The sequence below is a fragment of the Hemicordylus capensis genome, chromosome 4, assembly GCF_027244095.1.
Source record: "Hemicordylus capensis ecotype Gifberg chromosome 4, rHemCap1.1.pri, whole genome shotgun sequence".
Taxonomy (NCBI): Eukaryota; Metazoa; Chordata; class Lepidosauria; order Squamata; family Cordylidae; genus Hemicordylus; species Hemicordylus capensis.
Window position 1 is genome coordinate 207,487,679 of NC_069660.1, and position 13,879 is coordinate 207,501,557.

At 40.6% G+C, this 13,879-nt stretch overlaps 1 long non-coding RNA gene across 1 annotated transcript in view; it reads left to right on the forward strand.

Moving 5' to 3' along the window:
- LOC128323405 (uncharacterized) overlaps window positions 1-6,416 on the forward strand; it is a 13,563-nt gene extending 7,147 nt beyond the window's left edge. Inside the window, exons 2-3 of the long non-coding RNA XR_008306252.1 lie at window positions 816-893; window positions 5,410-6,416. This is a non-coding gene — a long non-coding RNA (uncharacterized LOC128323405). The remainder of the gene's footprint in view (window positions 1-815; window positions 894-5,409) is intronic.
- The last annotated feature ends 7,463 nt before the right edge of the window (window positions 6,417-13,879 follow it).

Consider the following 13,879-nt stretch of genomic DNA (forward strand, 5'->3'; position numbering starts at 1 on the left):
TCATCATCATCATCATCATCATTATTATTATTATTATTATTATTATTATTATTTCTATACCACCCTTCCAAAAATGGCTCAGGGCGGTTTACAAAGAGAAATAACAAACAAATAAGATGGTTCCCTGTCCCCAAAGGGCTCACATTCTAAAAAGAAACTTAAGACACACACCAGCAACAGTCACTGGAAGTACTGTGCTGGGGGTGGATAGGGCCAGTTACTCTCCCCCTGCTAAATAAAGAGAATCACCACGGTAAAAGGTGCCTCTTTGCCCAGTTAGCAGGGGTTAACACATAACACATTAAATCATAACAGACAAAAAAAGGTGAAAATAAAATACAAAATACAATAAAAAGCAGCATTAAAAACTCATTTTAAAATTAGTTAAACTCAGATAAAATCTGAAAACCCAAATTAAAAAACCCAAATTTAAAAGGCCTAGATGAACAAAAAGATCTTTACCTGGCATCTAAAAGAACAAAGTAATGAAGCCAGGCAAACCTCACTGGGGAGGCTAAATGGGGTGCAACCACCGAAAAGGCCCTTTCCCTGGTAGCCACTTGCCTCACCTCATTTGGCAGGGGCACCCAGAGGAGGGCCTCCGAAGATTTTAAGGTATGGGTCGGGACATATGGGGCAAGGCGCTCTCTCAAGGACCCCGGCCCCTTGCCATTTAGGGCTTTAAAGGTTAAAACCAGCACTTTGAGTTCAGCCCAGAAATGGACTGGAAGCCAGTGCAGCTGATGAAGTACTGGTGTAATATGATCAAAATGTCCAGTCTCAGTTTATAATCTTGTAGCCCTCTTTTGTACCAGCTTCAGTTTCCGGACTGTTTTCAAAGGCAGACCTACGCACAACTCATTGCAGTAATCTAAGCGAGAGGTTACCAGAGTGTAAGTAACTGTGGCTAAGCTATCTCTGTCCAGGTAAGGTCTTCGTTGGCATATCAGCTGAACCTGATAAAAGGCACTCAGAGCCACAGAGGCCACTTGAGTCTCTAGTGACAGTGCTGGATCAATGAGCACCCCCAGACTGTGAACCTGGTCCTTCAGGGGGAGTGCAACCTCATCAAGAACAGGCTGAACATCATTTACCCAGGCAGAGGAACCACTGACCGACAGTACTTCTGTCTTGTCTGGATTGAGTCTCAGCTTATTCACCTGCATCTGATGAAAAAGAGAGATACAACTGAGTGTCATCTGCATATTCAAGCCAAATCGCCTTATAACATCTCCCACTGGTTTCATATAGATGTTAAACAGCATAGGGGAAAGAACGAAACCTTGCAGAACCCCATAGCATAACTGCCAAGGGGTGGGGCTGTAGTCTCCCAGCACCACCTTCTGGGAATGGGCCTCAAGGTAGTAGTGAAACCACCTCCAAACAGTGTCTCCCACACCCAACTCGGCCAGCCTATCCAAAAGGATACCATGGTCAATGGTACTGAAAGTCGCTGAGAGATCCAAGAGAATTAACAGGGTTGAACCCCTTCTGTCTCTCTGCATAGGTCATCCCATAGGGCGACCATATGTATGTTTCATACATATTTTCTCACAGTGGGACTAATAACAATAATTGAAATTTAGGTTTAATGTGGGTTGCCAATATTGTGTGAACCCATGCCATGTTATGTATCTCAGATTCATCTTGAGCCATAAACCATCTTGGCATGGGTTCACACAATCATGTTAATATCAATAACATTAGACCTAAATTCAAATGGTTGTGTGAACCAGGCCCATTTCTATTTTCGCCTTTTGTTCCGGATCTAAGTATGTCCCTTAGAAGGCATCTACCATCTGGTCCTGGTAGGAATAAATGGACAGTTTTCAAAATGGAGGGAAGAAAGAACAGGGTTCCCCACGGATATGTACTGGGACCAGTGCTCTTTAAGTTATTCATAAATGATATAGAAGTTCAAGTAAGCAGTGAAGTGGCCAAATCTGCAGACAACACTAAACTATTTACAGTAGTGTAACCTATCACAGATTGTGAGGAGCTCCAAAGGATCTCTCCAGACTAGGTGAGTGGGTGACAAAATGGGAAATGCAGTTCAATGTAAGCAAGTGTAAAATGATGCATATTGGGGCAAAAATTCCAATATGGTTTTTCACATATACACTGATGGGATCTGAGCTGTCAATGACTGACCAGGAGAGAGATCTTGGGATCATGATGGACAGCTCATTGAAAGTGTGTGCGGCAGCTGTGAAAAGGGTAAATTCCATGCTCGGGATCATTAGGAGGGGGATTAAAAACAAAAATGCTAGTATTATAATGCCCTTATACAAATCTATGGTTCAGCCACTGTGTACAGTTCTGGTCATCATATCTTAAGAAGGACATTCGAGAACTGGAAAAGGTTCAGAAGAGGGCAACCAAGATGATTGGGGCCTGTATCACCTTCCTTACAAGGCAAGGTTACAGCATCTGGGGCTTTTTAGTTTGGAAAAGTGGCGACTACGGGGAGACATGATAGAAGTGTATAAAACTGTGCAAGGAGTAGAGAGAGCAGACAGTGAGAAATTGTTCTCCTTCATTAGGAGATGACCAGTTTCATGGTCATCCCACCATGAAACTGAAGGTCGGGAAATTTAAGACCAACAAAAGGAAGTATTTTTTCACACCATACATAATTAATCTATGGAATTCTCCACCACAGGATGTAGTAATAGCTACTAGCATGGATTGCTTTATTTATTTACATTTTATATCCCGCTCTTCCTCCAAGGAGCCCAGAGCAGTGTACTACATACTTAAGTTTCTCTTTCACAACAACCCTGTGAAGTAGGTTAGGCTGAGAGAGAAGTGACTGGCCCAGAGTCACCCAGCTAGTATCATGGCTGAATGGGGATTTGAACTCAGGTCTCCCCGGTCCCAGTCCAGAACTCTAGCCATTACACCACGCTGGCTCCACCTACACAACGCTGGCTCCCTCTTTAAAAGGAGCTTAAAAAAATTCATGTCTAAAGTCTATCAGTGGCTACTAGTTCGGTGGCTATAGACCACCTCCAGCCTCAGAGGCAAGATGCCTCCGAATACCAGTTGCTGGGGAGCAACAGCAAGAGGGAGGGCATGCCCTCATCCACTTCTTGCCTGTGGGCTCCCCAGAGGCATCGGGTAGGCCACTGTGTGAAACAGGGATGCTGGACTAGATGGGCCATTTGGGGGCCTGATCCAGCAGGGCTGTTCCTATCTTCTTATGTTAGGTAAGCTCCACTGTTGCCCACCTGGGTATCATTTTGGCACTGGCAAAGACTTTCCTCTTTGCCTAGGCCTTCCATTATGTGTAGCAGCTGGTTTTTAAGTTGGTATTTTATGATTCTGCTGGATTTTATCACCTGGGAATGGCTGCTACTTCTGTGACTTTATGGTGTGATTTCATTATGTCTATGGTAATAAAACATGATATTATTTTATTTTTATATCTTTCTCTGTGTGTTGCCCTGGGACCTTTATGCTGAAGGATGGCTAACATATTTTCAAAACAAACAAACAGAATAACAGTTTAAATAGTAATGACAGCATTTGTCTTGGAATTCAGTGATATCATGAGCATCTATAAAATTAATACAAGCTGTGAAGCAAAATTATAGTTATTATCATCTGTACCCTTTTGATTTAAAACATGTAACAAGACCATAGAAGATAGTTTTCAGAATCAAGTGCAGATAAATGACTGAATGTAACTTAAACGTTTTAGAGATTTTCCTAGGTTACTCCAGGGTCGAAAATGTATAGGATCTATAGAATACAGTACAGAGCTTACAGCAGAATAGATGGCGCTCTGAATGAATGCAAGTGCTGGGGACTGTAGTGTTAGACAATTAGAAGAAGGAAAAAACAATTAATATGTTATGCATGCTCAATGTAAGAATGAAGGTGTTTCAGAAATGCCTAGTTATTTTAACCACATTTTTATCCCAGTGGAGTCACAAAGCTGACACTCATTTTCCTTCAGTAACACAACACACAGAGCAAGTGTAGTGTAGTTTTAAGTGTAGTTTTAAAGTGTAGTGCCAGTGGGGAAAATGTGGCAGGAGGGGTAAGAGCACCTTCCCCACCCTTAAAGATATCTCGCCCAGCTTCGAACCAGCCGAACTGCTGGTTATTCAAACCTGTTTGGAGGCCTGTGAAAGGGCCTCTGTACAGGTTCGTGCACATCCCTATAGGAGAGCTAGTCTTGTGGTAGCAAACATGACTTGTCCCCTTATCTAAGCAAGGTCGGCCTTCGTTGAATATGAATGGGAGACTTGATGTGTGAGCACTGTAAGATATTCCCCTCAGGGGATGGAGCCGCTCTGGGAAGAGCAGAAGGTTCCAAATTCCCTCCCTGAAATCTCCAAGATAGGGCTGAGAGAGATTACTGCCTGCAACTCTGGAGAAGCCGCTGCCAGTCTGTGAAGACAATACTGAGCTAGATGGACCTATGGTCTGACTCAGTATATGGCAGCTTCCTATGTTCCTAAGTTCCTTTATAATATCCTAGATTAGACACTGCTAATTTTGTTAGCTTGAATTTTTCTCACCTTCATGGTCCAAGAAGATAATAACATATCTTGTATTTTCAAGACTGGGGTTACCCCTGAGAAATGTAATCTACCAGCTATCACCCTGCAAGAAAACCAATAGCAATATCAGAATGTGGGGTGTTTGATCAACCTAATTTCTATTCTTCACCACCCCAGAGATGTGAAGCAGGCAACAAGTAAAATAGAACGACAGCTTTCTGCCTTTATCCTAAAGACATCTACTCAGAACTAGGTTTCATGGATTTCAATGGAAGCTACTTCTGTAAATCACTGCAAATCAATGTGTTTAGATGGCTGCTGTGTGTACAATTTCCCTGCCCAGTCAAGAAGCAATGGCTGCAGACTCATTGCCCCATCGGATAATAAGGAAATGATCAGCTGTTCAGGAAGGAGTATGGGGTGCTGATGGGTGTTTAACCTTACTCATTTTCTGCCAAATATCTAATCTGCACAGTCGCTGTTTATCCAACAAAGCTGCATGAGTACATTTCCAGCTTCTGAAAATTGATCACGCCTAGGCACAGTTGGATCACGCCTAGTATGTTTTGATAACAGTTTTAATCAATATGGTCTGTTAATACTGATATCCTTAGATTTACCATCCCTTTATGTGTGGTTTATCTAAAATGGATTTAAACTCAATTGATGCCAAGCACACTGAGATATTTATGTTTCTAACACTTGTAAATTGACTCATTCATCGGATGTCTGGCTAACATTCAAATCACGCTCCATTCGACATATTTCTACTGCACGACAGCTGTGAAAGAATTCTCAAAACACAATAAGTGTATCCATTTATTTGAATATCAAATTATTAAAGGGCTATATATGACTTATTACTTGACATGAGCTGAAGTTTTGTTTCTCATTCCAGAAGTTCAACAGAGATGGATTTGTGCTTGAGTAGACTTTTGTCAAAGGCGAACAAGACAGGATAAAGCAAATATTTGGAACTAATTTGCCCTCCCACTCAAACTGGGCACTCAGTAATTACAAGTTGGCTCTTCATACAGCAACTTGCAGGATATATTTATTTATATTTTTTGGAAGTAGCAATAGGGAAAAAGTAGATGTGACATTCTTTGGAAACTTCAGATGGTCCAGAATGCTGCAGCAAAGATGCTTGTGAGCACTAGTCACTGCACGAGTATTACACCAATTCTGTGGCAGCTCCATTGGTTTCCAGTTTGCTTCAGAGTTGGATTCAGCATGCTGATATTGACCTTTAAAACCCTACATAGCTTGGCACTAGGATATCTGTTGGACCGCATTCATCCATAGGAATCTGCCAAGGACTTCAGATCATCAAACTCAGCCCTTCTCTTGGCCCTGCCATTGACACAGGTTTGGATGGGCAAGACCAGGGATGAGCTCTTTTCAGTTGTGGCTCCCTGCTTTTGGAATGCCCTCCCAGAGGGGCTTCATCAGTCTCCCTATTTGATTAGTTTGAAAAAGAACTTTAAAACCTTCCTTTTTAAAGAACCTTTGAAAAACTGACCAGAATAGTGTTTCTAGTTTTAATCAGTTTTAATCCAAACTGCTGTTCTTTCTCATTTATCTTAGCTATTTGGTATTTTATCTCGCTGTATTATTTAGTATATCTTATTGTGTTTTATGGTTGTATTGTATTTTTAATGTGCTTTATTGTCTTTTATTGTTATATTGTCAATACAATATATTGTCAATGTTTTATGGTTTATTGTAAGCCACCGCAAGCAGCAGTATCTGGCAGGGTGGGATATAAATATCTTAAACACATAAAATAAATAAAAAATAAATATCATACAAATAGATAGATTTATAGAAAGAACCCAGATCTCGAATCAATCCATATCAGGTTACTTCTCTGTGGAGGACCAGTAAGTACAATATGACAGGCAGTGTGATGCAATAGCTATAAAATGTTGGATTTTTATATAGGAAACTCCAGTTCCTCAGATCTATGCTTAGTTATGAAGCTCACTATGTCAGTGAGTGTGTGAGGGAGCTCCCCAAAACAACTTTGTCCCTAGGCCGCCGGGAGCCTCCCTATGCCACTGGGCCAGCTGAAGTGTATTTGTGGAACCGACTAATTCAGTTTATTTTCAATAATACAAAGAATTCATATGTTAATCACACTGCCACACCAGGGTTATAGCAAGGTTAGAGTGGGACAATTAGTGAAGATGAGCCACTCCCCTCTGAGCCCCCTGCCTTCTCCTCCCTGAGGCTTTGCTGCAGGATAATGGTAAGGATTCTCTACATGCCTTTGCTCTTGCTTCTATGACAATAATATCACACATTCCCCATGTACTAGGGCAAAGTTTGAGCAGTTGCTTAGCCAGTGGGCCCCCTCCTCCCTCAAGGGCCCTGGGGCCATTTGTCCCACCCTTTTTAATTATAGCTATGCCCCAGGGCCACACTCAAGATAACAGTGTCCATTATCCTGTAAGAGTGCATGTTAGGGATGTGCACGAAACAGATTTTATTTATGGGGGTTTGGGGAAAAGGTTGAAAAATTGTTTAAAATTGCCTGCTTGCCCATTTCTTTTGTGGGTTGAGTGGTAGGTAGCACCCATCATGCCTTACCATACAACCCAATTTGGTGTCCCTAGGAGCTACTCAAGGGGAACAATGGGGTGTTTCAAGTTTCTCACTTGTTCTCTATGGCCAGAAAAAGCTGCAATGGAGTGCACTGCACACACAGGTTTTGTATTGCAATTTTCAATCCATTTTGCAACCCTGCCTTGAAAAACACTGCAGTAGCACACAGTAAAAGGGAATCTGTCCCTCCCAATGCAGAACACACATTTCAGATATAGTCCAAAAATGGCCAAAGAAGAATTACTGATCCAGAATCCACTGCCAGTCACAGTGCCTGCACTGCAGTAACATCAATGGCACTAGTTGCTCTCTCTCTCACAATTATGACTCCTTACTTCACTATTGCAATAGCTGCCACAACATCATCCTTAGTAGTCTGCAAGTGTAGCCATAAGCTCAGCTAGAACAACATCTTCAGCCACATTTGAAATGAGTACACCTTGCAATGCAGAATGCAGATTTCAGAGCAGATGAGAGCAGTGAGTGAAGCACAAGTTAGTCTCAAGGCCAGACATGGAGCACATCACAGCCATCACCAAGAAATCTCTCACTCTCTCTCTCTCTCTCTCTCTCTCTCTCTCTCTCTCTCACACACACACACACACACACACAGCTTCCACTGTCCATTTTTTGCCACAAAACAAACCATAACTCAAGACAGGCACCCAAGTTCTGCCATTTTCAATCTGAAATCCAGCAAAACCAGGTAGTTATAGCAGCAATAGCACAGCATATTATACTCAGTGCTGAGAATAGAAAACCACAAAATCAAACCTTCCTTGATTCCTTCCTCCTTTCCTGATGTATCCTTTTCAAGAGACTATAAGGACTCTCTCTGCCTCCCAGTTCCTTTGAATACATTTTTAAATTCCCTCCTTTTTGTTCCCCCCCTCCCTACACTCTCCCCCCACCAATGAAGACACAGTTGCCCATGACAACACTTGATTTGTATGATAACAAGCCAATCAAGAAGCAAAGAGTTAACAAGCCAATCAGAAGCCAGCGCCAAAAAACCAATCAGCAAGGGAAAAACAGGCATCCAAAATGGTGCACGGAACGTCAAAATGTTTAGATCAAAATGGGGTTGTTCTACTCTGAGCTCGAAACAGGCCCTTTATCAAATGGGTGTGCTGTGCCATTGGAACATTCTGCAGGTCCCTAGTCCATGTGATTCTTAAGTCCTCTGTTTGACTCTATGCCTTTCTCCATTCACTTGTGGTATGGTTTATTACACAATTCCCACACATTCCATGAATGCTCCACAACTACTTATCTTGCCCTCAGGACTTTGTTCCCCTTACATAACAGGTGTTCTTGACAATTTGTTTCGGAAAGCAAAACCATAGCTGCTATTGTTACAAGTAACATTTAAAGATCACCGTAGATTAAAGAAAACTAAAAATGTCCTTGCTTTCATTTGCTCACTAGACAGCATTTCTTGTGCAGTAATCTCTGCACTGCTTCATCTATTTCCCCTGCAACCCCTGCTAACTTGGCAAAGAGGCACCTTTTAATGTGGTGATTCTCTTTATTTAGCAGGGGGAGAGTAACTGGCCCTATCCACCCCCAGCACAGTACTTCCAGTGACTGTTGCTGGTGTGTATCTTATGTTTCTTTTTAGATTGTGAGCCCTTTGGGGACAAGGATCCATCTTATTTATTTATTATTTCTCTGTGTAAACCGCCCTGAGCCATTTTTGGATGGGTAGTATAGAAATCAAATAAATAAATAAATAAATAAATAAAATTTCTTGATTACACAGTCAGACAGGTGTTATTGACTGGTTTGTTTTATCCAGACATCGAGTTCTTTCCAAGGACCTGGGATGCCAGAATTTTATTATCAATATTGTTGTTGTTGTTATAGATATCATTGTAGAATATAGGCTGTTCCCAGTAAAGTTACTTTTTGTAGTTGGCTGATGGTGATTTCTGAGGCTCCTATGCTGTTGAGGTGTTCCTCAAGGTCTTTTGGAATTGCACCTAGGGTGCCAATTACTACTGGGATATTATATTATTATTTATTATTATTATTTTTATTTATTTACACAGTCAGATAGGTGTTATTGACTGATTTGTTTTAGCCAGACATCGAGTCCTTCCCAAAGACCTGGGATGGCTGGATTTTATTATCAATGTTGTTGCTGTTATTATAGATATCGTCGCAGAATATAGGCTGTTCCCAGTAAAGTTGCTTTTTGTGATTGGCTGATGGTGATTTCTGTGGCCCCTGTGGTGTTGAGGTGCTCTTCAAGTTGTTTTGGAATTGCACCTAGGGTGCCAATTACTATTGGGATTATTTTGGTCTTTTTCTGCCACACTTTCAATTTCAATTTGTAGATCTTTGTATTTTGTGATTTTTTCTATTTCTTTTTCTTATAAATAAAGTAATTTATTTCGGTCATAGACCAGTAAAATACAATACAATACAATAAAAACAGATAAAAACAAAAATAGAAAAACAACAATAGAAAATGCATTACACCATGTGAGTCCACATTTGACATATTATATAAAAAAATTTAACCACCGTATATACAACATCAGAATTTAGGTTGGTAAGCAAGTAATTTAAATAAAATTCATCTTGGTGGCCAGGGAAATTATTCAAGTTCGGGGCTATTAATTTACATCTTACTTCTCTATAGTGATCACAGTACATGAGCGGTTGTTTCGATATGGCCAGCTCCACATGGGCACACTCTAGATACACTTGACGTGCCTGCGAATCTTCCAAATAAGACCGCTGTAGGTAGAGCATTTAGTCGGGTGAGAGTAAGAGCTCGCCTGAACTTTGGTATCAAGATACTACTTAAATATGGAGCTGGCTTAATCTCAATGTTCTGACTTCCAAGATATATACCACTTGGTAAATTTGCCTGTTCCATTTGCAATTCTACATCCTGTATGTGCTGTATAATCAAGCACTTAGCTCGATCAAATCCTAGTCTGATTATCTCCACTAGGGAGAATCCATATGCTGATAATTTTTCCATGATTCTTGATTCCCAAGTAGATTTAAAAGGATCCTCCAGGATAAGATATGCCAACCCAACCTTTGTAAACACAAGCTTTAGCCAGAAAAGTATAATGGCTTTCCAATAGCAGAATTCAATTGTGGTCAGTACCACCTCTCTTCTAATGACAGAATTTGAGACACACCTTGGAAGTTGGAGTATACTTCTTATAAATTTAGTTTGCAAAGATTCGATCAAGGCAAAATTAGTAAATGTACCTAACTGTGCACCATACATTATTTGCGGAAGTACTTTGGCAGCAAATAGTTTTAATGCAACTGGTATATACCTAGCTCCATGTGAAAAGTGAAATGACTTAATTAAGTTAATTGAGGTTTGAGCACTCTGGATAATATGTTTTTGGTGTACATTCCGAGTGCCGGCTGCATGGAAAACAACTCCCAGGTATTTATAGGATTTTACTTGTTCAATTTTGTTTCCATTCATATGCCAAATATGGGTCTTAGGCCTCTTGGCGAAGACTAATACCTTAGTCTTCTGGCAGTTTACCTCAATCAGCTCTCTGTTGCAGTATAAAGTTAATTTCGCCAGAGCTCTACATAACCCAGTGGGGGTCAGAGAGAGAAGGATCATGTCATCAGCATATAGCAAAATTGCTATATGCTTCTGTGCCAGGCTAGGTGAATGTAAGGATGAATCATCAAGGCAGCTCACTACCGAATTAATGTAAACATTAAATAAAGTAGGCGCCAGTATACATCCCTACCTTACCCCTCTATTTACTGATACCTCTGCTGATAATTGGTCATCCTGGACATAACCCACCCGCAGCTGGTCTTTTCATATAACTTATATATCAATAATAGTAAACGTTTATCAATAGCCAATTCTATTAATTTCTGCCAAAGCCTATCTCTTGAGATGGAGTAGAATGCCGATTTAAAATCTATAAATGCAGTGTAAAGGGCCGCTCCCGGCCTAGCAGTGTATTTTTCAACTAGATAGTGGAGAGTCAGAGCATGTTCCATTGTAGAGCGGCCAGCTTGGAAACCAGCCTGTTCAACAGCAAGAATGTTGTTATCTTTAATCCAATCCTCCAATTTGATTGCTAAATGCTTGGCATATATTTTGCTAACCACACTCAAGAGACTTATTGGTCAATAGTTGGCAGGATCACTTCGGCTACCTTTTTCATAAATTGGTACTATTATTGCAACCCCCCCAGTCAGATGGGATGGTTGCAGTGCTATCAATGTAAGTAAATAAGGAGGCTAATACCTTATCCACCAATCCATATTAGATAAAATATTTTCAATAGTGATTTTATCGATTCCAGGGGCTTTGCCCTTTTTAAATTGTCTCACTAGATCTGCCACTTCTGAACAAGAAACCGGGTTCCACCTTGGCGAATCAATTGTGTAGTCCTCTATGGACCTCATAAGGGTTTTATTTTGCCTATTTAGCATATTGAAATGGCTCACCCAAATTTCTGCAGATATTATATTATCAGGTGCAGATGGAGCCCTTCTCAGTGGTAAAGCTATCAATCGCCAAAAAGTTGCCTGATTTTTCATATTGGCTGCTTCAATAATCTCCTTCCCTTTCTGCTTCTCCCAAAGTATTTTCTTTTGTTTTAATAAACTCTTATATTGCCTTCTCATTGATAATAATTCATGAACATTAGCCTTAATTGCATCATCGTTATACCTAGCAAATGCCTTCATTAGCATACATTTTGCCTCCTTACAGGCTCTATCAAACCAGGGGCGTGAAGGTACTTTTCGCTCCTTGTTTGAAGTTATACTAGTAAGCATTGGCTGTATTAGTGCTAGAAGTCTATCATAATGTTCTATTAGACAATTTCTGTCAGGCAATGTTGACCCAGAGATAAGAAGTTCCCACAAGTATTGGGCTTTTGAAGAGTTGAATAAATCAGTAAGACGGGCAGATTGCTGTGCCGTTCTTTTCGCTCTATGCATAACGTTTCCTTTAGCCACATCCAGTTCCTGACACCCCCTAGATAAGGTATTCACTCTTATCATTAAATTCATAACTAGAGGAAAGTGATCACTTTCCGGACGAAGAATCACTTGAAAACTCCCCACCCACGGGACTAAATTTCTCGTAACCGAGACATAATCAATCAATGAAGGATTTAATCCTGCCCAATGGGAATAATCCACCAGATAATCCGGTAACATCGCACCATTAAGTAAATGAAGGTCCAGTTTACGAAGTGTTAGAAGCAAATTTAGGCCCAAAAGATTAGCTATTACATCCTTTGATTGTCTTATTAATAGTGGAGAAGGAATAGGCACAGACGGAGGGAACATATGGTATTTTGCGAAGGCTAACTCATCCGACTCTCCCACCCGTCCATTAAAGTCGCCAGCAATAATTAGATAGGAATCATAATATGTCATTTTGATATCAGCAATAAATGTTTCTACTTAAGCCCACACTTCAGACATCAAAGCATTTGTAGTTATTGGCGGTAAATAGATATTAATGACAATCAAATTAAAAGTTCCAATATTAAATTGAGTAGCAAGTGTATATGGGTCCAGATTTCTGATAAGAGACAGTTGAGAAGTCAAAGCAGAAGAGACAAAAGTTATTAAACCCCCTCTAGGCCTTCCTCTACTCGCAGTCATCCCTGCTACCTTGTCATGCCTTTGTTTGTAGTGAGTCTGTGCGATCTTTTTACAACGGCTGATTAGGTGGTCCACTGTTTCATCTGCTTCTTTACAAAGGCGGCAATTGCTGTTTGTTGTTAATTTTTCTAGTTTTGCTCTTATTGCATTTGTTCTTAGTGCCTGTTCTTGTGCAGCCAGTATTAAACCCTCTGTTTCTTTCTTCAGGTTGTCATTCTTAAGCCAGTGCCAGGTCTTGGTGATGTCTGATTTTCCACTTATATTGTGCAAATATTGACAATGCAGTGGCTTATTTTTCCATTTTTCTGCTCGGTTCTTGACTTGTTCTTTTTCGTAGGCCTGCTTTGTTTCATTGGTGTTGAATAGTTTCTCATTATTGACCATTTGAAGTGCATCTTCTTCACTGTCCTTTATATATTTTTCAAGCCCTCTTTTCTCCTCCTCTACTGTTTGATGGACTTGCAGCATTCCTCTTCCACCTGAGCTGCAAGGGAGGTATGGCCTATCTACATCACTGTGGGGGTGCAGAGCATGATTGATGATCATTATTTTCCTGGTCTTACGATCTCGCGTCTCTAGCTCTGCCTGGGTCCAGTCTATTATTCTTGCAGTGTATCTGATAACAGGTATAGCCCAGGTGTTTATGGCTTGTATGGTGTTCCCACCATTGAGTTTGGACTTGAGGATTTTCCTGGACTTGAGTTTGGACTTGAGGATTTTTCTAACTCTCCTGATGTATTCACTTCCAATTTTTCTTTTAACTTCAGTGTGTGCGATGTTATCAGCCTGGAGAATGCCCAAGAAAAGTTCTTTCTCTTCTAGGTTCTTGATCTTGCTTCCATTGGGCAGTTCTATTCCTTCTGTTTTTCTTACTTTTCCTCTGTTCATTATTAATGCAGCACACTTGTCTAGTCCAAACTCCATTGCTATATCACTACTGAATATACAGACAGTGTTTATCAGTGATTCAATTTCTGATTGGGACTTTCCATACAACATCAGATCGTCCATGTACAGTAGATGGTTGATTTTACGTGATGTTTTAGATGTTTGGTATCCGAGGCCTGTTCTGTTTAGTATTTGTGAAAGTGGAGTCATGGCGATTACAAACAACAGAGGGGATAGTGAGT